The sequence below is a fragment of the Thunnus maccoyii genome, chromosome 4 (assembly GCF_910596095.1).
Source record: "Thunnus maccoyii chromosome 4, fThuMac1.1, whole genome shotgun sequence".
NCBI lineage: Eukaryota > Metazoa > Chordata > Actinopteri > Scombriformes > Scombridae > Thunnus > Thunnus maccoyii.
Genome location: NC_056536.1, coordinates 29930109 through 29958018, shown reverse-complemented (window position 1 = coordinate 29958018; position 27910 = coordinate 29930109). Strand labels below are relative to the sequence as shown.

Sequence of the window (27910 nt, the reverse complement as noted above, 5' to 3'; positions counted from 1 at the left end):
GCTTGATGTTTGCAGCCAAAAAACCTCCTCCAGCTGAGGATCTGCAGAGCAGAACTGGCAGCGACATCAACAGCTGCTCGGTGAGATAGCTGCCAGTCTGAGAGAGAGAGAGAGAGATAGAGACAGAGAGAGAGAGAGAGAGAGAGAGAGTGTGTGTGTGCGTGCGTGTGTGTGTTTACTACAGAGGACCCGGAGAGCTCGAAGGTATGCAGTGAGGGAGAAAGAGAGGCAGAGGAGGGAAGATCATTAAAGAAAGGAAACAAAAGTAGCGTCTTCTTCCTCCTCTTTTCTCTTTTTCCCCATTTTCCCTCTCATAACTCCCTCTGCTTTCCTTTTTCCCCCTTTTCTTCCTCCTCTCATCTCCCCCTCCTCTTCCTCACTGTCATCTCTCCTCCACTTCTGTTTTTGCTGCTGCTTCCTTTTTCATTTGGTTCTTCTTTCTTTTCATTTTTTTCTCCTCACCCTCTTTTTCTTCTCTTTCCCTCCCTTCATCTTCTCCTTTTTTTCTCCTCACCTTTGTTTCTTCTTCTTTCCTCATTCTTCTTATTTATTCTTCTCTCTCCTGCTCCCATCTCTGACCCTTTCCTCTTGTCCTCTATTTTTTTCTTCTTCTCTTTTCATCTTCTATCTTATCTTCTCTCCATCGTACTACTTTCTTCCTCGTCTTCTTCTCATCTCCCTCTCTCTTTATTCTCATCTCTCTTTCCTTTCCTTCTTTTCCCCACATGTCTTCTCTTTATTTTTCTCTCCTCCACCCTTGTGTCATCTGTTTTTCTTCTCTTCCCTTCCCTTCTCTTTCTTACTATCTTCTTTCCTCATCGCCCTTCTCTCTCCCTCCCTTCCTTGTCATCATTTCCTCTGGTCTCTCCTCCCTTCTTTTCTCCTCACCACCTCTCATCCCTTTTCTCATCTCCTCTTCTCACCCCTTATGTTCTTGTATCACCCCCTTTCCTCTTTTCTTCTTTTCCTCTTCTTCTCATCTAATTTTTTCTCCCATATTTTCCCCTTTCCTCCTCCTCTCACCTTGTTCTCCCCTATTTTCCTTCCCTTCAGCCATCCTCTTCTGTATCTTCTCTCTTTCACTTATTTCTCGTCTCATTGCTTCCTCTCTTTTCCTTACATTCTTCTTTCTCTCCTCCTGTTTCCTCCTCACCACCGATCTGTTTTTCTCTCTTCACCCCTCCTGTCTCTGCTTACTTCTCCTCCTCTCACCTCCCTTCATCCCCTCTTCTTTTTTCTCTTTCCTCCTCTCTACTAGAGTCTCTTCATCACTTGTTTACTTTGCTCCTTTTTCATCCCTTTTTCTCTCATCTCCACATCTTCTTTCCTGTCATTTGTTTGTCCTCTTACCCTCTGTTCTCTCATAATTTCTTAATTTCTTCTTCCTCTCTTCTGTTGTCTTTTTCGTAGTCCGATTTTCTTCTTCCTCCTCTTATCTCCTTCACCTCCCTGCCCCCTTACCCTTCTCCTCTCATTACATCTCCCTCCATCTTTTCTTGGCTCTTCCTCAGCAGAGAATATTTGTATTACTCTGAATCAGTCTTGATTTCTAAAAGCATGTAAGGGAAAGCCTCCAGGTTTGTATAGTAAATTACAAGTTAACGGATTGGAATGAATAACAGCAGGGCTTAATCCATCAACAAGGCATCAGTGAGGTGATGTGAGGTGGTGTATAATTTCACACTAATTTCCATGGAAATTAACTGATATAAAGCTTCCTGAAACTTTGAATAATCTTTGTTTATAAAAATTTTCCTGGAAACTACCACAGTCAGTTCTGAAAAAAAAAAAATCTGGTTACTGTTCATTTTCGTCAATACTTAGTAATCACTTTTGATGTTTTAAGTTGTGTTTTAGGATCATATATTGAAAAAATATGATGTAGTGTATCAAGCCATGCTGAACATGTGTTTCCACTGTGACATCACTCAACCAAGCCAGATCATTGCTTTAGACTGACTGGCTCAACATATGTGCGCTTGTGGTGGTGACTAAAAAGAAAGTGGCACTTTTACAAGTTTCACTGTGTTTAGCTCTTAGTACATTTGCAGCTTTCTAATTGAATCTCTATGGTGTGAAGTTCACTCCTACTAGTAGTGCAATAAGTACTCAGATCCTTTACTTAAGTAAAAGTACCAATAAACAATGAAAAAAATACTCCATTAGAAGTAAAAGGCCTGCATTCAGACTCTTACATAAAGGAACCCTGTAGAGATTTTGACTTCTAGTAGCGCTACAGAGCAGTTTGTTTGTTTTTTTACAAGTGGGTTCCTTTGTTTGCCTCATGCATGTGCAGGAGGACTTTCATGTACATGCACATTCTTGCCAATGACATAAAATAATTCAGATCTAAAGGTGGCAGTGATGTGCCAGGAAATGTAACAATGTGCCAGCAAAGGCAGGGAAGAAAAAGACTGCAAGCTAGTAAACATGGAGGTAAACAATTCAGTTTTCCACATGTTCAAAATATCTGCTTTGCAAATGTTTTTAAGAAGAAAGAAATGCATTCAACATTTTTGTTAGACCTCAAGTATACATGTAATGTAAGACTGAATGTAAACATAACTTTTGTTTGTTCACAAAAAAAAAAGAAAAAAAAAAGTCCACAGGGCACCTTTAAGTAAAAGTATAGAAGTATTGGCAGCAAAATTATAGTACCAAAAGTAAAAGTACTCTTTATGGAAAATGACCACATTCAGAGTGTTATGGTTATCATATATATTATTATATTATTGGGATATTAATACTGATTCATTGACGTGTTCATATAAGCAGCATTCTAATTTTAATTTAAATGACTTAAACTGATGGCTAGACAAATATATAACCGCATATTGTATTAACTGATTGTATGTTTTACATATAAAATATTGATCTGAAAAGTAGCAAACAGTACAACAAAGTACAGTATTTTCCTCCGAAATGTGGTAGAGTGGAAGTTTAACCAAAATTTTTCCTTTTATGTATTTATTTGTTTCTTTATAGGGGACAGTGCACATTAATTTACACTGACATTTTAACAATTTCAATGTAAATATGCCAGGGTTAGCTTGGCTGCTAATTTACACCCATAGTCATGACTCAATTTAAAACTGACAAATAGATAAAATACTTTGTACAGAGCAGAATTATAGAAAAAATGGAACATGTTTCACAACTCTTTGTCTTAACAATGTCAAACAAACAATACAATCAGATAAAATCCTACAAACAACACAAAATCAATCAATAATGAACATCATTCCTGAACATATTGCTGGGTAGGTTTTAATCACATTTTAAGTTTGATTTTTAAATGGCTGTATGCAGCACAGATCCTTATTTCCATAGGTGGAGTATTCAAAGATTTACTGCTCTCACAGTAAAAGCTGATTGTCCCAATTTTGCTGCCTCTATATGGGACCATGCAGTCGCCTCTGCCAACTGTCCTTGTTTTCCTGTTTTTCTGAGTTTAACAGAGTGGCTTAAAGGAGGGAGTTCTGTCCCATGCAGAATCTTAAATATAAGACACATGTCCATAAAACTTTCCATACTTAAGTACAGTTCGTGAGTAAACATACTTAGTTACATTCCACCACTCACTCTTACTGCATATCCCTGTTTGTACTTCCATATAACAGATATCAGCCTCACTGTTTTCTCTTCTGCAGCTGTGGTGGAGCTTGAGTTGTGTCAAGCTGCTACTAATCAACACCAACGATTTCTGCTGCTGCCACTTCATGTTGACGGCTTTCCAACAGAAAACCTTTTGAATGCTTTTATTGTCTAGCAGCTATAGGATGTGCAATGTATACTGTATTTGTCTTTGAGATTATTGGAGCAAACCCAAACCCTAACCAAGTGTTTCTTTATGCCTAAACTTAACTGAAACCTAAAAAGTTTTACTTTTGCAAAGGTGATGTTGTCTTGCCAATAGGATCGGAAAATGCTTGAGTCATTCTGGAGTACGTGGATCAAGGGCTTGTTGGACAATCTAATGTATTCCAATGTAAACTGGACTCTACAAAAACATACCCTGACCTCCTATGAGCTCATCACAGGTTTGCTGCTTTGAAACCGTGAAGCAACGATTCATGTTGACTCTTAAAAAAAAAAAAAAACTTCTGGTCCAGACGGTGATAACCTCAGAGGAGGTGTCGGAGTGCATCTCGTCGTTCAATGGTTTGAACGTCCTCAGTTCTCCACCTCCTCCTCCTCTGCTTCGTTCTCTGCTTCAGGCTCCTCCTCCATGCGCTCCTCCTCCTCCTCTTCAGGAGGTAGAGTGGGTCGTCCACTAATTGGAAGATCGGCGGTTCGATTCCCGGCTCCTCCAGTCCACATGCCGATTTGTCCTTGGGCAAGACACTTAACCCCAAATTGCTCCTGATGGCTGTGCCATCAGTGTATGAATGTGTGTGAATGGTTAGCTTCCTCTGATGGGCAGGTTGGGACCTTGCATGGTAGCCCCTGCACCCATTCAGCGTATGACTGTGTGTGAATGAGTGAATGTGATTCGTAGTGTAAAAGCGCTTTGAGTGGTCGGAAGACTAGAAAGGCGCTATACAAGTACAGTCCATTTACTGTTTACCATTTAACTGCACCACAAACAACAACCTCAAATATGATGACAAAGTAGAACCAACACCTTTGAAACCTTCTTTATGGTCATCTCCCAGGCAGCAGCTACTTTGGAGACTGAAATCTAGCTGTGCCAGTTTACTCTCTTACTGTTATAAGACTGTTAAGCTTCTCGGTTGTTGTGATTGACATGCAGGTGAGATAATGACAGCATTTTAATTCTCGGTGAACATTTCTTCAGAATGGAGTGACCTCAGACTAAAGAGTCTTTTGGATTAACATCTGGCAGCAGGAAGTGTTCGTTCTACCTGGAGAAGATCTATGGAAACAGGAAGTGTTTGTTCTGTGTATATTGGATCAATGAAACCTGCTATCAGCAGCCGAATTCAGGAAGTACCCTCTTCTCTTGATCTATGGACTCATTGGAGGTCACCTCTGACGCCAGGAAGTGTTTCTCTGCTTTAACAACATCTACAGATTTTCAACTATTGAACATCTGAAGCAGGAAGTGTCCACTCTCCTTCATCTGAAGCTGTTCATTTTGACCCTCGGCACCAGGAAGTGTCCTTTCTACTTATATTAGTTCTATGGAGTCACAGTTAGTAATGACCTCAGACGGGAAGTGTCCTCTCTGTTGGATGGATGGAGCCATTCTTATTTCCTTCAGAAAGCAGGCCAAGTATTGTGTGGAGTTGGCTCCTTCTTCCTCCCTGATGGTAAATGAGTTGGCTAAAACTTAGTCGGAACACAATCGGTTTTCCTGATTGCAGATGTGAGCTTTGATTTGGTAAATTAAAACATAATTATGACTAATATGCAAAGATTTAATGCGAAAATATTTAGCTGTTGTCTGAAAAACATTGTGGTGATGAGATAACGTGCAAATGGACTTAAAAATGTTGTGCAACCGACCACCATGTCTGTGCATGACTGTACTCTCTGCTGCCAAGCTGTTTTAAGGTGGAATGGGGAGCATGTTTACCGCCAGTGTACTTTTTTAGTTTATAAATGTCTACTTCTAAAGTTGCCAAAGTATATCACCTCTCCTCTCAAATTTAACACCACTGTTCATCGGACCAGATCCCAGAACTGGCTAACTCTCGATACCCCTTGAATAAATACTGAACATGGAAGACAGGCTTCTCCAACCCTGTCCCATTATGTTTATATACTATTAAATTGTTTTCCCAATTACATTGCAATGTCAAATGTAATATATGTCTGGTGAAGCACTAAATTTATGTACAACACGAAAGTTGCAGGGAGGAGATCGGGGTGGATGGTGTGTGTACAAAATTCAGGACATTGACAACAGAGAGTCCTGTGGTTAGATTTAAGCAACACACGCACTTTGGTTAAGATTAGTGAAAGATCGTGGTTTTGGTTAAATTTTAGTAAATAGATCATCTCTCGTGCCTCAAGTCACTGTGTATTATTAACAGTTACAGCGAATGATCATTTATGTATCTAACATTTTAAGAAACAAGTAACTATACAATATATAGGTACAGACAGTAAGTAGTGTTTTGATGCCAAATAGTTGTATTGGGTGTAAAAAGATTAAACTTTCTTACTTTCCGATTCAAAAACATATGAGAGCATTTTGTTTTACAGGGGAAAGTCAGTGGTTCAACATTGACCAAAGTCTGTCCATTTCCCAGAATGCCCGTCAACAACCACCAAGAATGTTGCCTTGCTTTCCGGTCAATAAATTTATAGAGTTTAACATCCAAGTTTGTTCTCTGTCTTTTCCTTGATGGATTTCTCCCATTATGGTTGTAAAACATTGGTGTAAGATAGCATTTTTTGGCCTTGATTGAGTTGTTTTATCGTGTATGATGTTACATTTGCTGTTATCAGACCTCACTGGAGCTGCTGTAAATATTTAGATTTGATGTCACATAATCCACCAATCTATTAAATGGGAGCGGTTCTACTTCAGAAGATTTAGCACAAAGATTTTTCACAAAGTGAAACAGATAGGTCTTTTGCTTAAGTACACTTGTTTACAACTGCCAACAAGCCTTTTTCAAAGTTAATTTATTCGAAACCTTATGTACAGCTCTTGTATTGAAAGTATTGGGGCAGAACAATGCTTTCATTATATTACGGAAGTTCTGCTGCAATACACATGAATGTTTTCTAACATCAAAGAAACAGAAAGAGGAAGAGGAAGCACTGATCAAATCACATGAAAGCCTTTCTGGCACCTGACATGAACTGTGTGAGATCGCATCTGTCTGATTTTCACATCTTGTGTATAGCGGTGGTAACAAACTGACATGTTAGTCTGTATCAGTCCTAAACTGGCTCACAGTAAATCGGTGTTATTTCAGCTTAAACACGGGATACCAACTTATTCTAAAATATGATACTGAAAAGTTCTACAATTTGTTAAAGTTGACACTTCCAGGTCAATATCTTTATTCTGGAGCTCTACCGGATTGGACTGATTTACAGCTCAAAAAGCTCCTTATTTATCTTATGTTGACCCTTTACGCAGCCCCTCAGTTCAGCCTCTGCCTGAAACAGGCCGTTTTAGCTCCTGTCTCTTTAAGGCCCCCCCTCCCGATGATCCCACTCTGTTCTGCTTGGCCCTGCTCGGCTCTGGTGGATACTGTAGTAGGATTTCACTTCTTTTTCTTGTTCTTCTTTTTCTTATAAACTTCTCAAATACATCCATACATGTTCGAGCCTGAATCCGATTCGAAATATGTGAGTGGAAAAGGTGAACAACCCATGGAACAGCCTTAGCTACAGCCTGAGCAAAAAGGGCTACAGTATGGACGGCCTTTGTTGTGCAAACAATCTGACGTCATTACAAGGGGGGGAGTAGAGGAAACATTGCAAATGCAGTGTTCAGAACAGGCTGAAGACCTGGCTTTTGACTTTATACATACGTTAAGCTCAAGTTTTGGACCTTTGATCATATTTAACATAGACATCCAAAATCATAGTCATCATAGTATAAAAATAACAGAAGGTCACCTTTAAAAGAGACGCCAAAGAAGACTGCATTTCCTCTGAAAGGCTGATTCATTCATCTATGACTAGACACACCATTAATAACTCGGTTTGGGAGGATGTTGAATTCCTTATTTATTGTTTCTTTCAGTGTTGCTGCTCTGAGTCATGTTATCTGCTATCTTCCTAATGAATACTCCATTGATCCACAGATCTCTGAGGATCAAATCCTAATCAAAATAGAACTACGGTCTGTCAAATTACTGGAGGAAAAGGAGTTTTGTCAAAGTGAACTTTGATGTTAACACTCTTAGATGTTGCTAAGTTAGGTTTTAACTTTGTTTTTGCTGAGCGATGAAACTGTGATCAATCACAATGATGAAATCTACAGAAAAAAAGACATACAATGCAAAGACAGACGTGTGATAACTGATGATGTCAGTAACAAAGCACTGGGAGTTTTATTTTTAATTTTCAAACACTCCTGTTGTCGGTCCATCTTTCCAGCACTGGACTAAAATTAAATTTAAATTCAGAGGAGACTCCTGTCTCAGACTGGTTCTTGTTTTCTAGACTACACATGTTGGTGCCATTGCAGGGCGAAGGACATTTGGACGTTTGCTGAACCTGTGCCACACAGGACCAGCGGCCTCATTCTCTGTCCCAGGATGGTGACATCATCATATTTCTTGTTCCTGACTTCCTGTCTCCTGGTGTGGCCGCCTGGCTGGAATGTTGGCATCCAGCCGGGAAACAAACATATACACACACACACACACACACACTCACACACACACACACACACACACACACACGCAGACATGCACACACACACACACACACACACGCACACACACGCATACACATTCTCATACACACAGAAAGACAGTAAAATGATGACATAATCAGATATAAAAAGAGTTAAAGACAACTCAGACATGTGTGATCTGGAGTTGGTTCATCCTACGTTGACATCTAAATTAACTTGATGTCATTATTGATTTTTATTTAGAACCATTAGCTGTCAGAGAATCAAGTCCTTAACCCTTAAACAGGCAGGAGTGGAAAATTTGTTGTAAAAAATAATTAGTATAAAACATACAAATAACAAGTATAAAACATTTCCACACATATTTTCTTAAAATATTTTGTATATTTTGGATTTTATGAGTTGTATCTCCCAGGATATGTTGCCCTATTAAGGTATGAAAATGGTTATAATGTTTTATTTGATGAAGAGAAGGGATACATTTTTGTTCTCACTGGTCATTAACATCACAAATACTGATTTTTAAACTGATTTTATCATTTCTATCAAATTATAGGCCTACCACAAGCTTCAGTTCTACCAATCCAGTTCTATCAATTCTACCTATTCTAAAAAGGAGAAGGCACATTCAAATGAACAACCACCTCAACTGATTCGAGCCATTGATTGACTTCAAGTGCTTGAACATCTGGGCTCAGGTACACCGGCCTCTGCCTATCTCTTTTCCCCAAAACACTGAAGCTCAATGCTATGTTTTTGAGACCAAAACCTTGGCACACAATATCCCACCTGACCAACCAGAAGCAACTGAGGTTAGCAAAATACCAGACATGACTATGAACACCCTGCCAACGTCACGCCTAGATGAACTTTTAATTTTACAAAATTAAAGTGTTACAGTAAGTGTTCATGAATAAACTACCTTATGAAGGAGGTTCCCACACCAGGTCTCAAACTGGAGTCTCTCAGATCATAGATGACCACGCTGACTACTGAGCTAAAACTTTACTCATGACCTCATTGCAGACTTACCTCTGCCTATTTATACACTCATAACACAGAGACAGCACACCATTTAATGTGTAGGGAGGAAATTCAAAGGTGATTCTTGCTTTGCACTTTTCATTTATTGCCTATTTTTTACAACCTAACTTTGTGGAAAGGAGAAGGGGAACAACAGGTTATGGAGAGTCCCTTGGGAGCACTTTGCATGTGTCAATAGCTCAGCTTTATCTCTGGGTAACACCCCCAACTCCAGTAGTGATGTCCAAATTAGCAAATGTGCGTCATGTAGCAGGTGGATGTGACTCCCCTCTTTGAGACCTGCTGATAGACGTAACAGTGGAGCAGAGGAGCGAGACTGAGATAGTGATGTAACCGACCTGTGTGCTGGTATTTTGCATGTTTTTTTTTTCTTCCTGAAAACAAATAATTTTTAAAATATTTGTATGAAACAAATATTCATAAAAAACACTATTTGTTCTGGAATGAACACTTATTGTAACACTTTGATTTTCTAAAATTAAAAGTGTAATAAAAACAAAAACAGGATTTTTAAGCCTCTTTCCACTTTTATTCGAATACAAATACAAATAATTTTGCTGCCTAAACAAATACGGATACAAATACAAATACTGGGCCCTCTGCACATCCCTAGTCCACACATTGCATAAATTGGACCCTGGACTCTTTCAGCCATGCTGATCTGGAAAGTATAAACTGGGTTTTAGTAGCCACTTAAAAATCTTACCTGCTCACAGCTGTGGTCTTTGCTGCTTGGATGTCCCTCCACAGCTCAGTCCTTTTATTGCAAAACCAAAATCTGGATTTTCTGACTCCATTAACAAAAATGCACCCTGCCACCCACTCCAGGCTTCAAAACTTCCCTTCAGAAACCTGAGGGTGACATTAGATAAGTGCATTTTTGGTTTTTGAGATGTGTAGCTTGAAAACCTTATTTCTTTACTTTATCAGCATGATACTAAGGCAAAAATAATCTTATGTTCTTCATATGATTAATATTGATAAGGTCTTAATATCACCATGTTGCACTCTTAAGACAAAATATTACAGGCTTCCATTTGCCTTTTATTATGAAATAATTTGTCTGTATGAATGAAGACAGTGCTTTGTATATTATGTATGTGTGTGTGTGTGTGTGTGTGTGTGTGTGTATGTGTGTGTATGTGTGTAAATATATGAGAGGTAGGGGGTGTGAGAGGGAAGTGTGTGGGAGTGAGGCCGCCAATGCCTTCCCACAAACACACACACACACACATCATAAAAACTCATATAACACACACATACAGACACACACACACACACACACACACACACACACACACACAGCCCAGCAGCAGACCAGTCCTGCTGTGACCTAGCCAAGAGGAAATGACACGTACACACACACACACATTCACAAACACACACACACACACCATATAAGTTTTCCATTTTCTTGCATTGCATTGGCTTGCAGTATAATTTAGGACACCTTTTTTTTTTTTGCATTTTTTGAATTAAAAAATTCTTACCCCAGTTTTCCCTTGATTAATCTTTTTACATAACAAATGGGTTATTCCTACCATATCCAGGTTGACTTTTGGGCCAATAAGACTATATAAGGTCATGGAAACAAAAATGAGGCCTCTTGGTTCCTCTTGAAGCCTCCAGGAACAGCGAAGCCGATTCGACATAGCGGCCAAACCGTGTGATTACAACGTCATGTGATGCTATTGGGCCCAGAAAGACTTTTTCCCATAGACTAACATTGTGAAAGAGACATCTGTAAATCAGCAGCATCACAACTCCCGCAAAATGACTCATCTCACTATAAGAATTTGATCCATTTGCTCCGATCACATTTTGAAGAGCCGTATGATTGAATTGTTTTATCCCCATTCAAGTTACCTGATTGGCTAAACCCGGAAGTAGCCGGCTCGGCTGGTGAAAGTCTCTAGCGCGCTCGCTCTATTGGCCCCACGGAGCAATGCGGAAGACGTTTTGGCTTCATGCGCCGCTGAGCAACTTTCATAGGAATAAACGGGGGCCCCGCCTCCGACGTTGTATCCAGGTCTCTTTAGAAATTCCATGGTTCACATCCTTCACCGCTCCATATGAACATCACACTACTTCCTGCTTTGGCATTGAAAATCCACGTTGGATGTAAATCCAATCCTGCAAAATGGTCTGATAGACATTATTCAGAGTAGACTGGGGTAAATAGAGTCTGTCCTTTCAAAACACATAAGATACAGGAAGAACTTGATGATGACATATTAAAAATAAAGGCAATACATCTAAAAATGAATAAATATCCAGAATTTTCTTCCCAAAATGTGTAAGTAGTAAAATAAAGTGCTGTTAGTAAAATGCCCCCAAAATTAATGAAATTTATGAGGCCTACACACACACTTCCCACCGCCATGTATGTTTATTGCTCTATTTCATTTACTCGTCACTTTTGTTGTGCGTGTGTCTTCATGTGCCATGTATTGTTTTACCGTGGTGTGTGTGTGTGTGTGTGTGTGTGTGTGTGTGTGTGTGTGGTGTCATTCCTCTGGGGTTTAAGACAGAAGAATAGCAGCAACTCGGCAGTGGTGTGAAACTGAGAAAGTGTTCGCTCCCTGCTTCTTCTTCCTGTCCCTGTGTCCCCCCCCACATCCAACTCCGCTTCCCGTCAACGGCCCTCGTGGGAATTAAAAATGTCTGCCCATCTGTGCGTCAGTCAGTCTGTCTCTGTCAGTTTTTTTGTTTTTTTTTTCTCTTCTCTTCAGTTCATTTCATTCAATTAAGATCGATTAAGTGAAGATCGATGCTACTCTCTCTGTGTTGTTTGTTGATATCAGTCTCAGACTCTAGGAAGTCATTGTGGAGTGGTATCAATCCTCTCGTCTAACTTTCAGCAAGAGATGATTGACGAGCCGATAATGAGGCAGATCATGTCAACAATGAAAACAATTTGAGACAAATGTAATAAAACCAATAAAATAGAATAAATAAAACTAGATAAAGCAGATAAAGGACAATGACAAATAAAATATATAAGGGAATAAAACTAAAACCTTTTTAAAAACATGAATGCGATCCAATAAATAATTAAACACGATAAATAATAATAAATAATCAAGAGACAGGCTAAAGAGGTTTTTAGTTTATGTATACAACATTTCCAGCTGCTGTCAGATCCTCAGGCAGACGGTTCCAATGACTCAGAGAGTAAAAAACTAAAAGCTGCCTCACTAAAAGTTTTCCTCCTGCACTTTGGAATAACTAAAAGACTCCCGAGGGGCCGTTCCGATTCATATATTGCAAGCACGTCAGACAAGCAGGCCGATGCAGGACCGTGACGCGCTTTAAAAACAGGTAAAAGAATTTTAAAATCAAATACGGAAACGGGTGTAATGTGTTCGCTCCCTCTGGTCAGCACTCTGGCAGCAAGAACTGATTAATAACTACACACCACTTCTGGATCTTTCAAACATTTCACACGATCTTCCTCAGCGGATGGATTTTTCCCAGCTGTCATGGAAAGCCTCTGACTTTGCATTACAAAATCCAATTTGTGTTAAACATCTCTACATCTCTGGTGAAATTAAACGTGAAATATAACAGGTTGACATCCAACAGCTCAAAAGAGGTTTTATTAGTTAAATGAGTCTCTGTCACTTTCCATCAACATAGTCATGAAGTAACAGGCTTTGTCCTTCTTTCAGCATGCCTGCCCTCATTATTCTGTGTGTGTGTGTGTGTGTGTGTGTGTGTGTGTGTGTGTGTGTGTGTGCATGTACGTGTGTTTGCATGCAACGTTGGATATAGGTCAGACTAGGGTGTATGCAATGGCTTTGTGTCTATGTGTGTGTGTGTGTGTGTGTGTGTGTGTGTGTGTGAGTTTGAGTGTTGAAAAGCTGCTCTAATCTTTATCCATGTAACAAGTGAAAACAATGAACATGCACACTCCAACACACACACACACACACACACACACACACACACACACACACTCTCCACCCCCCTGCTGCTCTCAGCATCTCCCCACAATTCCCAGAAACTGCCCTCCATCCAGAGCGCACACACGCACGCACACACACACACGCATGCACACACACACACAAACACTATAGATTCCTATCAGCTGTGTGTGTGTAAGTGAGCGCAGCACGTTTTACACGTGTGTCGACTTGTGTTTACATTGTTACATTGTGTATGTACTAAGTGCAGTGTGACAATGGTGGGATGTAGAGAATGTGGCATGACTCTTTGTGTGTGTGTGTGTGTGTACATTGGTGATGACCACACACACACACACACACACACAGAGGGGATGTATGTTTGTTTGTGTGTGTGTGTGTGTCTTTTGTTTGTCTCTGTGTTTGTTTTCCTCTGCAGACAGAATGCACCGTCAGCTGTTTTCTGATTGTTTGTTTGTGTGTGCTGATGAGCATGTGACCTTATAGCACACATACATACATACATACAACAACAACAGGCCCAGACATGACCATGCCCACGCAATAGAGGGTAAAACTAAAAATGCATCTTTTTCTCCCTGTTTTATCCTGTTTACCAACCTCTGAAAACATTTTGAAACCAAGGTAATTGACTGGATATATTTAAAATCACAGATTGTTGTTCGCTTGCCTAAAAAAAGCCCAGTTTCTGTTGTTCATTGTGGTGCAAATCACCCTGCGGGTACAGGTGGTGCAAGGGTGCTTGGTTTGGTTTCAGAAGTTGAGGGGAACCATGAAGTCAGAGAATCTTCAAACAAAAAAAGTATCTCTTTAGAAGAATATTAAGTGCAAATTAAAATATAGATGACATGTTGTTGCTTTTTTTTTACCCAAAAATGCAGAGGAGGTAAAATACTTTTTTCAGCTTCTTTCAGCCCAACAATTTTTCTTTTCAGGTTGCAACAACCTCCCCCAGTAGGTTAGGGCAGTCTGTTTGTTACCTGAGAGGAAAAACTCGGAAAAGGATAGGAATTTGATTCCTTGGTGGAAATTACATCCTTGTCCAAACACTGTGAAGTGTCTTCATCCAGCTTACTTGTGTCAGAAATTCATCTAGAAAGATGAGAACTCCCGCAACACTTGTAGGGTCATCGGATCATAGGATGACCCCGATGAAGGCCACAAGCTGAAACGCGTCAGTCAACTAATAAAGTTGTTCCTCATACTACAAGTGTTGCGGGAGTTCTCATCTTTCTAGACTTATTTCCCTTCTCCGTGCACCTTGGAAGTAGGTGAAGTTGTGCCAGAGACCCTCAATCTGCATTATCAGAAATTCAACTGGCAGAAATAGTTTTCAAGCAGACTCTACGAGGAGTTTAAACATAGAGCAACAGCATTGCTCTGATTCAATTATTTATCAAACATTCTCCAGAATTGCTTCCAAAAAGATGTGTAGAAAATATGTGATTTGTTTCACCTCCATGATGACATGTCTCCGGATTAAACAACAAAATTGTTTGTCCCCGACACGTACAGTAGATCTGATCCGACGGCCCTATCACCAAGACAACATCTCTGCCTTCCAAAACCATTACAGATCACTGTTGAAAAATACATGTTTTATGATGTGACAATGCTATGGTTTACAGACTGTGTTGGCAATTTTCTATATTTTTCTTACTGTCAACAAATCACATGTGCAGAGCCAAACCGACAATGATCTCATCCCACTCGCAAGTAGTGGCTTGATATATCGTATCCCTCTGCGTTGTAGACCTCTATGTTGTTATGCAACATGTCAATGAGTCACACCACTGCATTGGGTGATGTGTTCTCTCATACTGTAGACAATGGTTACCGTAGCTTGCTTAAATGTCTCCAAAAGAGTAAAAACAACAATCATGGTCATGGTTAACAAAAAAAAAAACCAAAAAACAATGTTGACTTGCGGTTGGAATCTGGGAAATGAACCACAGTTTCCCATGTTAAAGTCCAATGTTTTGTTGTCACCTGATTTCCTACTATTCTCTTATTATAATTACTGGAGCCACTAGAGGGCACTGTCACTTAAACGTAAACATACGTATGTTCTTTTGGGGCAGTTGCTGAAATGACTGACTGGCAACAGTCTATTAAATATAAAAACATCTATTTTTTTCCCAAAAAAGACTATTTGGATAATCTCTCAATCCACATTTTTATTTGGAAATCAATACATTATGACGTCACACGTCTGCAAAATGGCAAATGTTATGTTTCAAATGTTTGGGCGGGTTTTAGCTACTTTTCATTAGCACACACTTACACACAGCACAGTGTGTGAACTCCAATGTTAATGTTTTATACACAGACACACACACACACACAGTAAACATACAGAACGTCACACAAACACATACACACCTATACACACACAAAGATTAATACACACATTGTCTGTCTGTATGGTCTTATATTGACACCGAGAGAATTGCATGTGAGCACTTAAACAGACATGCATATGTACCACTCTCTCTTTCTCTCTTTCTCTCTCTCTCTCTCTCACTCACACACACACACACACACACACACGTAGACACACACTCTTGCACTGAGTGATCCCCTCCCTCCATCTTTAACATTTTCTGAATAGTTGCAGCGACCACAGAATACTTTCCCAACTTCTGTGGCCGACTAAACTGGAGGCTCTGAGTTTGTTCACCATCATGCCTCCTCTTTGTCCCTCTCATCCTCTCTCCAGTCTCTCCATCCGTCACTTCCATGTCTCTCTTTCTCTCTCTCCGTCTCTCCATCTGTCCCCCGTCAACTCCTCTCACTTCCCTTTGTCGTCTTTACTACTTCTGACATTTTTGCCTTCAATCAGTCCTTCTTATTTTGTCCTTTTTCTGCCAAACTCTCTTACATTTTGGCCATTCTTTTGTTGTTTTTTTTCTCTCCCGTTTTCTTCTCCGGCTCCTTTCAGTGCGTCTCTCCATTTAGGAATCTGTTTATTCTTACAACTTCAGTATGTTTCCATTCTGTTTGTGTAAAGTCTTTAATGTTTAGAAATAAAAATAAATCTGTGTTGTTGTAAACAAGGGATTTTCTTAACTTCATGGAAAGAAAAGAGTTTGGAAAGTGTATTAATTCTTTATTGCGGTTGCTGTCAGATATTCCATGTTTTGATGAGTAAATGCAAAGACACCTCTGTGTTTATTCTAGTAACTAAATGTTCATACAGTCTTGAAGGAGTCTGATACTGTACACAGAGAGACATCAGCTTTCTTTATTTCGGGAGTAAAACTCAACTTTTACTGTGCTAATCATCTAAAACCTGCATCCCTACTTATCCAATAGAAACATTTCTATTGCTATTTACAGTAGTGGTTATTTCCTTCTTCAACAGACTAAAGAGAAAAGTAAAGGAAATGCATCAAATTCTCAAATTCAATTTAACTCTCCGCCCAAGTTTTCATTACAAATAATTAACAAATTCACTAATAGTAATAATGTGATGTCACAGTATTGTAAGTTCAATGTTTTCACAAGTAGCAAAGTAACTACTTTACTCTTGTGAAGCACTTTGCAACCTTGCTCTATGAAAGGTACAATACTAAATAAACTTTACTTAGTTACTTACTAGTGTTATTCAGATTTAAAAATAATAATGACAATTAAAAAAAAACCTCTAACAGAGCATTTAGTCCATTACGGGACATTATCCATCCATCTGTTCCTTGCAGACCAGTATCCCTAGGAATTGCACACATATGTGAATATTCCACAGCTCATAATTTATGTCCAATGCCAACGTTCAGTTCAAATGCAGGAAGTAGTATTCCCTTTATGTAGCAGGATAGAAAGTAAGGGTTAGGGTTAGGGTTAGACCTTAGACATAGTCTATTTGCCACATTGTAGAGAGCAAGAGTTAAAATAAATAAAATAAATATATTGGCAGTGGATTATTATTAACATTAAAAAATGCCTCTGAGAGCTCATTTAGACCATGAATGTCCATTCACCCACCCATTGTTTGACATGATGGTCTGTTTGCATGATTTAGTCCACATTTAATCATCACTTTCCACTGCAAACCATCAGTTTGTAGATTAATATTCTTCAGGCAGCCTTTGTTCAATGGTCAATCAATGCACTTGAAAGTACATATTGATCTTGAAAGTTGAATTAATGCGGTGGAAAACTCCAGCATCTGAGGTTTGCGGGTTTGAAAGTTGAACAATTCTGCGTTTATGAATGACTTTGTTAAAAAAAAAAAAAAAAAAATCAAACCAGGCTGATAAACAAAATGCAAATATGGACATCTTAGGCTCTAGATGTCTTACATGATGGAGCTTCCTGCCAACATTTGAAGGAAAAATCAGGAGAGAATTTACAAAACTATTTCTGCTGCATTACCCAGAAATTATAATGTAAGTCTGACCAAAGAAATAAAATAAAGAAGATGTTTCAGATTGTGGACTGGGATGGAAAACCTACTGTATGCTTTGGAAAATGGTCAGCAGTATTCCAATGTACATATAATTTGTATTAAATTAGGTAAAACGTGTAAAGACACCATGATAAGGTCCTTTAAGGCGACCTACCACACTCTGGAAACTCTGGGATACACTACACTGACTGACTTAATCCCCCAAACATAACTGAACAATTAAATAAAAAACAAAAGGTCTCTGCCAAAAAAAATCTGATTCACTGCATTCCTCCCGTCTCTCTGCTGTGTTCCAGCAGTCATGGGAGGCTCTGCTGAATTACAGCATTTTAAAACCACACTGCTGAGGACTCAGTAATGCTGCAGCAGCTCTGCCTCTCGCTTCTTCTTGTCTAAAATACTATCACACCATGCCACTTAACATCTAAATCATATCGCAGCCTCAGCCACACTCAAAACAACTGAGCTGCAACCCAGAACCCTGGACAGACAGAGGTTCAACAGACAAAGGACAGGATGTTGCAGAGACAACTTTGCTGTTGCTAGATCCTTACTATTTGTGCAGCAAAAAATGTAAAGTTTGCCCTGAGGGTGATGCCAGTCCATATTTTTACTTAATCAGAAAGTTTCATCCTCTGTACAGTGACCATGTTAAGACATCTCAAACTCAGCCTGTCAGGCTCAATACTGTCAGGTACCACTTCCAGTCTCAGCTATATTTAGACCATACATGTGTCAAGGAGAACTGGATACCACATTCAGAGATGGCGCCTACTCATTCCTTTTAAAGTTACTCAGTGATGCATGGAGCCAAAAAAAGTTTGACATTTTCCACGGGCCTCCTCACACTGCCACATTTTTGGGACCATAGGACACGTTCTTCTCCAGTGTGTCCAAGTCAAGCCGAAGTGACCTTTGGTTGGCTCCTTGCTAACTTAAATGTGGATAAAATAATTTAATCATTCTCTTTTAGACTTTCCAAATGTTATTGGACTAAATGGATCAAGTTCTGATAATAATACAAGTCATATCATGGGGGTTGTGACATTCAGAAAAATTATTCATTAAAATACATAAATACATAAATGAAACAATATTCACAGTATTATAGTCCTTCTTTGTTCAAAATTATTTCTGAGCCAGTGTGCACCTAGAAGTTGTAATTACATGGTCTGGCCACTATGTCAAATTGGCTTCACAGCCTGGTGCTGCTCCTGGGAGCATAATTTAGATCCATTTTACTGCTAGTAAAGCATGTTAGCATGTCAAAATGCTACTGTAAGTACAAATGAAACATACTTACTACTCTTAAAGCATCATCATCTCTTGCATTCTAACATGTACATGTTGTTGGCATGCTAACATGGTAACAGCAGGCTACATACCACTGATGGAAAAACTAGCATGTTAATGTAAGCTAATGCCATGTAAGCGTCAGCGTTGGACCTGTAAACTCTGTTTTTCCAGGGTTTCTCCCGTATGTTCACCCCCTCTCCTGCTATGCTCCCATTTCGTAATTTCCCCCATGAATTTCCAGTATTTCCCTTTTTTATTTTTACAGTTAATCACAGGGCTTTAGTGGAGATGTAAACGCCGTTTACCCACCCCTCAAATTCTGATAGTGTTAAGCGGTTTTGCGCTTTTTGTTTTCCATTTGAACACTGTATGAGACACGGAGACAGCTGTTACTGTTAACATGGAGTGACCAATAAACCACCACCCACTCCTGCTATGCTGGTTTTAAAACAAACAAACCCTCCATGCTGAAGCTAGCTGGCAGACTGGAGCCACTTTCATGGGACAAATGAATGAGTCAGAGGTCAGATGATCTATATGACATCGAAATGTGCAGCATCAAGTAATAATCTGTTAAACAAAATACAACTAAGTAAGTAGCTAGCAAAAACTCTTCAGTGGTGCAGAAGTTTGTTAAATTGACATTAGTGTTGTTTTATCTAGTGCTGCTGCTTTACATTACAGTAATGTTATGATAGTTTAGATAGCTGGACCGCTGATGCATTCCCACTGTGTGTCGTTTGTCCACAATTCTGCTTAATGCTCACTCAGACTTTTAAAAGGAAGGCTTTTTACATATTCAAGTGAGTGAGGGAAATAGGAGAGGAGGGAAAAACCAGGCAGAATTACAGGATGTAATGGTATTGAAAGAAAAACAAGGAGTAAGTAAAGAACTGATTCAAGATAAAAAGAAAGAAAAGTTTAAGGAGGAAAGAGAAACGCATAGAAGCAGCCCAGGCGTCAGGTGATGGAAAGACAAACAAATTCAAAGCAAGAAAACTATTAAGGAACTTCCACCTGTATCTAGATGAATTACTGTTCTGCTAAACACTTTTAAAGGCACAATCTGTTATCCAAATGTATACTAAAGAGCATCCTCACTAACAAAAGTCAAAGCACAAGATTGAAACCTGCTATAAAAGGATTTACGGAGCTTTTAATACAGGTACTAACATGACACAACAACTCTAACATATTTTCTTGAGCTGTTAAAAGGTTGATGACCTCACCAGCTTGCTAGGTCTGTTAAACATAAGCGTGCCCAAGAAGCCAAAAAGAACATATCAACCATCTGTTCGATTACAGCAGGGCAGGCAGTAATGGCACCTGATGATTAGATCTCTGGAGCCTAGAGAGGAAACTCTTTTCATAATGTAAAAATTATGGTCCCGGGAAATTTTCCTTATTTTCAAAGCTCAGTGTTGACAGGTATGGTTAGCGCTGTCAGCAAGTTTAGCATTAGGACCTAGCTTGAGTGTTAGCATGGTGTACAAGCGGCATACTAGCACTGGATGCGTCATCATATGGAAAGCGGTGGATATCTTAGGTCAATAAACAATAAGGAAATTAATACCATTTGCTAGTGTCATTTGCTAGACAAAATTACATATTTGTATATGACACACCACAGTATCATCATTTTGAGTTGCAAGGTGTCTAATGGACCAGGAACAGGCAAAACACTGCTATTAGTTTACACCATGGTAAGGTAATATTTTCCTATACGGTGCCGACATAATTCTAGTTTCCTAAACCAAAGCCCAAACCGCAGCTGTGGCCAATCAGCAAACTTTTATATGTGTAATTTTTGAAGTGGTCATATGGGCCATTTTGTCACCAATAAGTACATGGATTTTTCAGAAACACCATTGAAAAAACATTTTTACTTAAACCATTGTAATGAAGGTAAGTGAAAGTTCAATCAGGAAGACTATCTTCATCATTAGTCTATTTATTTTGATTTTTTCCTTTCTCACCTCCAACTCAATCAGCTAACTGAAGGCATCCATACTTCTCAGAACCTTTAAACCAGTCAAATTTTGTTACAACGTCTGCCAGCCAATAATCTTGTTATTGCTGACAAACTTGAACAACTGTTCTTCACACATCTCTTCAACTTTTCCCTGTTATGCACACTTTTATGCACAGTCTTTAAGTCTTTCTAATAGTCTCTCCTGATTTAAATGTTAGCATGGTAACATGGAGGTTTGTTTACAACCTGTCAGGTTCATTTAAACCTGTATGTAGCTGCCCTTCTTCATACTTATCTAGCAATCACACCAGATCTCAATTAAGTTAATGTAATTAAAGTTTAAATAAAATTAAATTTAGAATCCCAATCCTTATTCTATTGCAGTTGATGCACACACACAATTTATTGGGTGTTATTTGTGTCCCTATATTTGATTCTGACACCAAAACCTGGCACAATGTTTTTAATTAATATAATAATTATAATAAATCCCTGAAACCTTTTCTGACTCAGACTTAAGAGAAGCAGACAACATTAGGATGAAAACAGACACAGTACAGAACCAAAAAACTAAATGAAGTTGGAAATGAAATTAAAAGGTTGTCCGTCAGATATTTCAGTTACCACCAGTAAACCTGATACCAGTGTCAAAATCATGCTAGCAATAGCACCTATAATTATATTTGCCCTTAGCTTGTTGGCCGCCAAACTTTAATCACAGATCCTCTGTCCTGATTTAAATTAGGATGTTTTTTCTGCCTGCAGAAATTACTAGAATGAACATCATCATTATCCCATTTCAACTCTAAATCACTTTCTCTCCCCTCAACCGCACTCAAAACAGCTGCAGCCTTAGGAAAGTGGTAAAACAGTACTTAGGTTTTTAAATGAGTGGCTTTACTGAAGGAATGAGTTTGAGTTGTTCTAACAAATGGCTGGGCCAACAGTGTTGGGTGGGACTGAGGGTCGGGGACATACAGAACTGCTTTTGCTGTTAGTATACAAAAGATGAATGTACTTCTCTGCTTTGGATTAAGAGGATATTATATGACGTGCACTAGCAGTCGTCAATCAAGTGTGATTTAGAAAAGCTGCTGCCAGTTTCAGTTTCATTTAAAAGCCTAACAAAGAGAAAGAAAAATGTTTCTTGCAAAGATTTAATTCGTTATTTTATGTTTTCCGAGATCTTCATGGATTTGTTTCACCACTGTCAACAATTTATGTAATTTTTTTTTCCAGCAGTGGGCAGCTCCTCAATTTCCTTTGCATTGTGGGTCAGCATCCATCAACAACTCAAAAATCAAACAAATTCAGTCTGCATATGATCCTTGAAGGTTCTTAATCCTGTAAACCTGGTAAGAATTAGTTTGTAAAGTGAAACTAGGGCAAAGCACAAGTTTTGTAGGAAAGAAATTACTAGAATAAGCATAATCATTATCCCACTTCACAACTAAATCAATTTCTCTTTCAAAACAACTGCAGCCGAGAACACTGGCCTAGAAAATGAATACTATTTAGATTTTAAATTAGTGGTTTGTGATGTTTTCACATACAGTTCAGGAGCGTGCAGGGAAAACACTCATGCATTTATAAACTTGTAAACTTGTATTTTGGGTAAAAACAGAGCGCCGCTGTTTATGCTGACCTGTTTTCACTAATGATGATGATAAAAACAAAATGATGAACTTTACTAAAAATACTAAAATAAACATTCCACTTCACGGCTAAATTACTGTCTGTCACAAACACTCAACTGAAGTGATGGTCTGGAAAGCCGACAGGAGTAAAATCTGGTTTTGCTGTTTGTTTTAAAGGCAGAGCTTAATCACAAATATACTTGAAGTTTGATCATCTACAGCTCTGTGGCAATTAAGCAAACTCAGTCTGCTGATGAGGAACATGTGATGTGATCAAAAGTTTGAGAACAGGTATGAAATGAACCCAAATGTCTTTTGTATTGTTTTCAGATTCTGACAACTGAGGAAACTGAGGCTGGTACCACTATGTGATGAGAAATCCATAAAAATACTAATCAGAACTTTAGATCTCATTGTATGTATATTTTAAAGATTTTTTCTTTCAAAAAGACCTAAAATACTACTCTACAGATTTAGCTTTGCACACTAATAGCATTATCAGACTCCCGATGGGCAATTATAATTATCAAAACCAATGCAGCAGAACCAGAGATATCGTCTTTTTTATTCCACGTATTCTTCTTCCATGTCACCTGCAACCTACATATGTACCTCAACCAGTCATAGTTTGGTTGGAGATTCGTGTGTGTTATGCTAGTAGCAGCTAGTGCAGGTTTGAGCTGCTAGCCTCAAGAGGAGCGATCAAGAGTGGACTACAGAGGTCTGGTAACCTCACTTCTTTCTACCTCCACACCTCCAGATATTTTTCATTTTCAAACATGTAGCCGATAGTCGTGATCATCTCACAGTCTATCAGATTTCACACAGCTCCCTTTAGAGCCACAAAAGGCTTTATACAACTATTTCACATATGCAGTGGTACGGATTTGCAAAATTGGACAAGTTGCCTTCAAACTGTCACAGAGAAGTTAGTAAAAGTGAGTTTGTATTTACAATACTGATTGTTTTTTTTAAATTCTCGCTTTCAGGGTGGATTTTCTTAATCCAGATCTCTAAGGCGGGTAAGGGAAAGATCATCATTATGGCAAATTAATCATAATCTGTGTATGGTCAAGGTAAAAAAACTAAAATATTTGTGTTGGGGGAAGATCATGGGGTTACACTTTAAAAAAAAAAGTGAATGTTTACTGCAGCTCTGTGACAGGATGCAAACTCTGGTCTCCTGCATATCAAGTAACAAACCCTCAGCATGAACAATAAAGACAATTTTAAGAAAGAAAAATAATCTTTTCTCGTGGTTCAGACAAAGAAAATCAATCGTAAATGAGATTAACCGCCTAAATACTTCTCTCTGTCCTTTCGACGAGTGAATACACAATATTTAGCTGGATTTTAAATTAGTATGTATATGAGCTGGAAGAGGTGTTGTTTTAGAGTTCAGCAGACAAAGGGCGTCCAATGGAGCAGGGCTGTGTTTTCTTTTTTCATCACAGATACTCAGCTCTGTTTTAATTAATGATCATGGTAAACCACAAATCACTAGAACAAACATTATAATTATGTCACTTTGCAGCTAAATCATTCTCTGCTGTCCCAACTACATTCAAAACAACTGCAGCCCAGAGCACTGTGGATAGTGGTAGAATAGATGGTACGTAATTTTTAAATTAGTGGCTTTGCTGTAGGACTGAGGTTGTGTTTGAGCAGTTTGCAGGACTGTAGCTTGAGATTCTGTAGACCTCTTGTTGCTTGACAATTGGTTGGGTTAAAAAACTTCTTAGCCAGATGTCGCCCCCTTGCTGGTTAAATCGTATTAATTATATTTTGGAGCTTTTAAAAATCAGTGTTCCTAGTACTTGTTTACAGCAAATTTACCACTTTGTCTTAAAGGTTCATAGTCATACAATTTGCAGCAATAAAAGTATATTTAGAACAATAAAAAGTTTCAACATTAAATAGAGAATGTCCAGTTTGGTGATTCCAAGATCGTTCATGAGCCTGAAAGAAAGAGAGCATGAAGGCAAAGCTCTTGACTCACAGCAATTGATCTACGTTCAAGGCCTCATTTATGGTCATGAGTTGTTTGTAGTGACCAAAAGAATGAGATTGTGAATACAAGCTGCTGAATTAGGCTTCATAGGGTGTCAGGGCTCACCTTTGAAAAAAGCCCAATCATAACCCTGGATTGATCACCAACGATTGCAGTTTGATGGGGTCATGATGCCTGATTAATTGTCTGAATGATCAAATTAGGTCAGCTGTCTTGCAGTTTGAGCATTTCCATGGTTCAGTTTCCCACATGGCTGCATTTTATATGTTGTGGCTAAAACTGTAGTTTTGACTGAGACCGTTGTAATATAAATCTATACTTTGCAGCAGATCAGACAAATCATATCTATCTGCTTCTACTGGCCAATCTGCAGATCCATATTTTAGCATTTCTCCTTACTTTTGGTTCATAGTAAATTTGTACAAAGTAAATTTCTTTCTTTTTGTCAACACTGTTGAGGACACAGTCATTTTGCTTGAATAAAATTTATTGGAATTGTCACTGGACAAAACCATCCAAGGGTTCTGTTCTTATGTTCGATGTTAGCACCACGTCGTGACCGGTCAATTGATCCATACAGTGTTTGCATAAAGGTTGCAGGTTCTGACTGTGTAGAGAGATTAAAACTTGCAGTGTGAGTTCACAAAATGTACAAGATTAATGTCTGGTGTTAGGGATAGGGTGAGGAAGAAATCCCGAAGGAGCTCAGAGGAACTGCTGATCCCTCATGTTATACAGGAGTCACTTGTGGTGGTTCAATGGGATGCCTCCCTGTAGACGTATTCTGGACTTGTGCAACTGGGAGGAGACCCTGAGGTAGACCCCAAACATGCTGGTGGGGTTTTATATCCCATCTGGTCTGGGAACACCTCGGGATCCTTGAGGAGGAGTTGGAGGATGGGGACAAAGGAGATTGACGTCTGGGCTACTCTGCTTGACCTCCTACCTCCTACTCTATCCAGGAGCCATAGAAAACAGATGGATGTATAGATTGATTCGAAAATGGATTAACTTGAGGGATCAGCTAAATGAGTTCTGCATTGTAAAATATATAAACTGGCATTTTTCTAACTTGAAGTCAAAGAAAATATGACTTCTTCCAACATCTTCCAGAACACAAACTCAGTGTGAAATCCTTATCTAAATCTACAGAATCTGAACAGAAACTGATCTCCATTTTCTGGTCTGTCTTCTTCTTTTTAGCTTCACTCTTCACCTCTTCACACACACCATCTCACAGACTCCAATAATAACTCAGCCTTGAATCTTATACCCACTAATCTAAATCTAAACACTGTGTTGCCCTCCACTCGTCTGGCTGTTTTGTTCTCATTGTGGTTAACTGCAGGCTGATTTCGCGTAGCAGCTGCCAAAATTTTCTCTGAGGACACAAACTCAAGAATTATTCTTCATTCCAGCAGAGGACAGACGCTAGAGAAGAACTCAAGTGTGGTTTAACAGGTTGAAAGTTCAAATTAATCTGACCATTAAATTTAATATAAAGTTGTTTGTTGTGGATGTGTTGAAACATAAAGGCTAAGTATGCTTCGAACAAACCAGATGATCCAACATGTTTACCGAGTTACCTACCAATGAAAGAAGTAGGTCACATTCCCTGATCTCTCTCCTAGAACTCTTCATCTTTTGTTCATCTGTAAGGTCCCAAACACAGAATAAATCATACAAAATGAGGTTAGCAGCGCATAAACTCAGACAGTCTCTCTCTTCAAAGGCATTCATGGTGTGACACGTAGTTGTACTCGGGAAAAGTGAGTAAGGTAATTGTGGGAAGAATTAAAAAAGAGAGCTTGAAGAGAGGTTCTAACCCTTCCCCCTGCACACCTGGAGAAAAGTGGGCATCGTTATCAGATTGTCTGTTTTGGAAAGTTTCAAATTTGCTTTTTTGTGATTTTGCTGTTGTAAAAGGGAAGTTTAGCGTTTGTTGTGTCTGCTTATCTAGCATCTTTGTTATCGAAGCCTCAAATTTGGAGTTGCTGCATGCTGCGTCAGTATGCAGTAAACAGTTACTCATAAAAATCAAAAGGGTGCATCCTCAAGGGAGCATAAATGAGCTCAAGATTTTAATCGCCACCTCCCAGTGATATCAGTGAGTCAGAGAGTGGCAAGGGTTCACCCTCTGGGGTGTGGGAATATGGTCTGAAAACTATATGGCAGGCTTAGATTTTTAGATTCTTATATTTCTCATTTCTAAGTAGGGATGCACCAATCCATCTTTTTCTCTCCCAGTACGTATTCCAACTCAGGGTATCAGCCACTACTAAGTATCAGTGCTCATTTTATTTTGGCACATTTAAATCTTTAGACTTGGGACTCACGGGTCATTTTTATGTAAGGTAACATGAGGCCAGCATTAGTTGCTGAGTTGGTGGTCTGTTGTGGCTGAGTGAATGCAACTGATGCCATAAACACTAAATTTTATAATAACGCTGACCAAGAAACTGTATTTATTATGGCTCGGTCACATCATGGCTGATACCTGATCTTCTTATTAAAGTCAGTATGGGCACTGACATCAGTTGGATTGGCACATCCCTTTCTACAAGTAGAAATGGTGGCTCTAGAAAAAAGGTTTGAACTTTACCAAAAAATTACGATGATTCTCTGGGGACCATGAATACCAACAGCTAATTTTATGACAGTCTGGATTTGTTTTGTCACATCTTGTTTTAGACAAAAAGATGGACAAACACATGGAAAAAACTGACTGGCTGCCAAAATTAAATACAGTATGTTTGAAATGCCTCAAAGCCTATGAAAGTAACCTTTCAAATATTTAGTGACACACACATGCTAATGTCTTCAATATGGAGACTTTGTCTCAGATGTCAAATGTGAGTATATGGAAAATTTTGTTTTCTCACGATCACAAGAACTTCATTTTGTGATCTCAAGACAGTAAGCTTTTGTTTTGAGATCACAAGAAAAATGTCTTATTTTTCATTACTTTATCATATTGCAGCAAATAATTAATTGAGTGATTAATCTGTTAACACGCTGACAGACAAAAAGGAAGAAAAAAGGTTCCAGACTTTTTGTAAACTCAACATGATGTCAGAAAGTTCTTCACATACTTTAATTGAATACATGTCCTCTGTGGTTTTATGCATGTGTGGGACAGACAGATCAGGTAATTAACTTGTGAAGTGAGTGCTCACTTTAATTCTGAGGACTAAAAAAAAACTATGAGACACACATGGATGGAATGACAGGGTTTGAACCAAGGTCGCTCTTATCTTAAACTCTCAACTTTTGTTTGATTGTGTTTCTTTTTTTGTATCGGTTTAGTTTGGTATCAGGATAAAATT

General features: G+C 38.8%; 1 long non-coding RNA gene across 1 annotated transcript; it reads right to left on the bottom strand.

Moving 5' to 3' along the window:
* Window positions 1-7990: 7990 nt before the first annotated feature.
* Window positions 7991-26242, bottom strand: LOC121896200. The gene is made up of 3 exons (XR_006095939.1): window positions 26175-26242; window positions 10041-10186; window positions 7991-8248 (listed from the first exon to the last, which is right to left on the bottom strand). It is a non-coding gene; the product is annotated as an uncharacterized LOC121896200 (long non-coding RNA).
* Between the last annotated feature and the right edge of the window lie 1668 nt (window positions 26243-27910).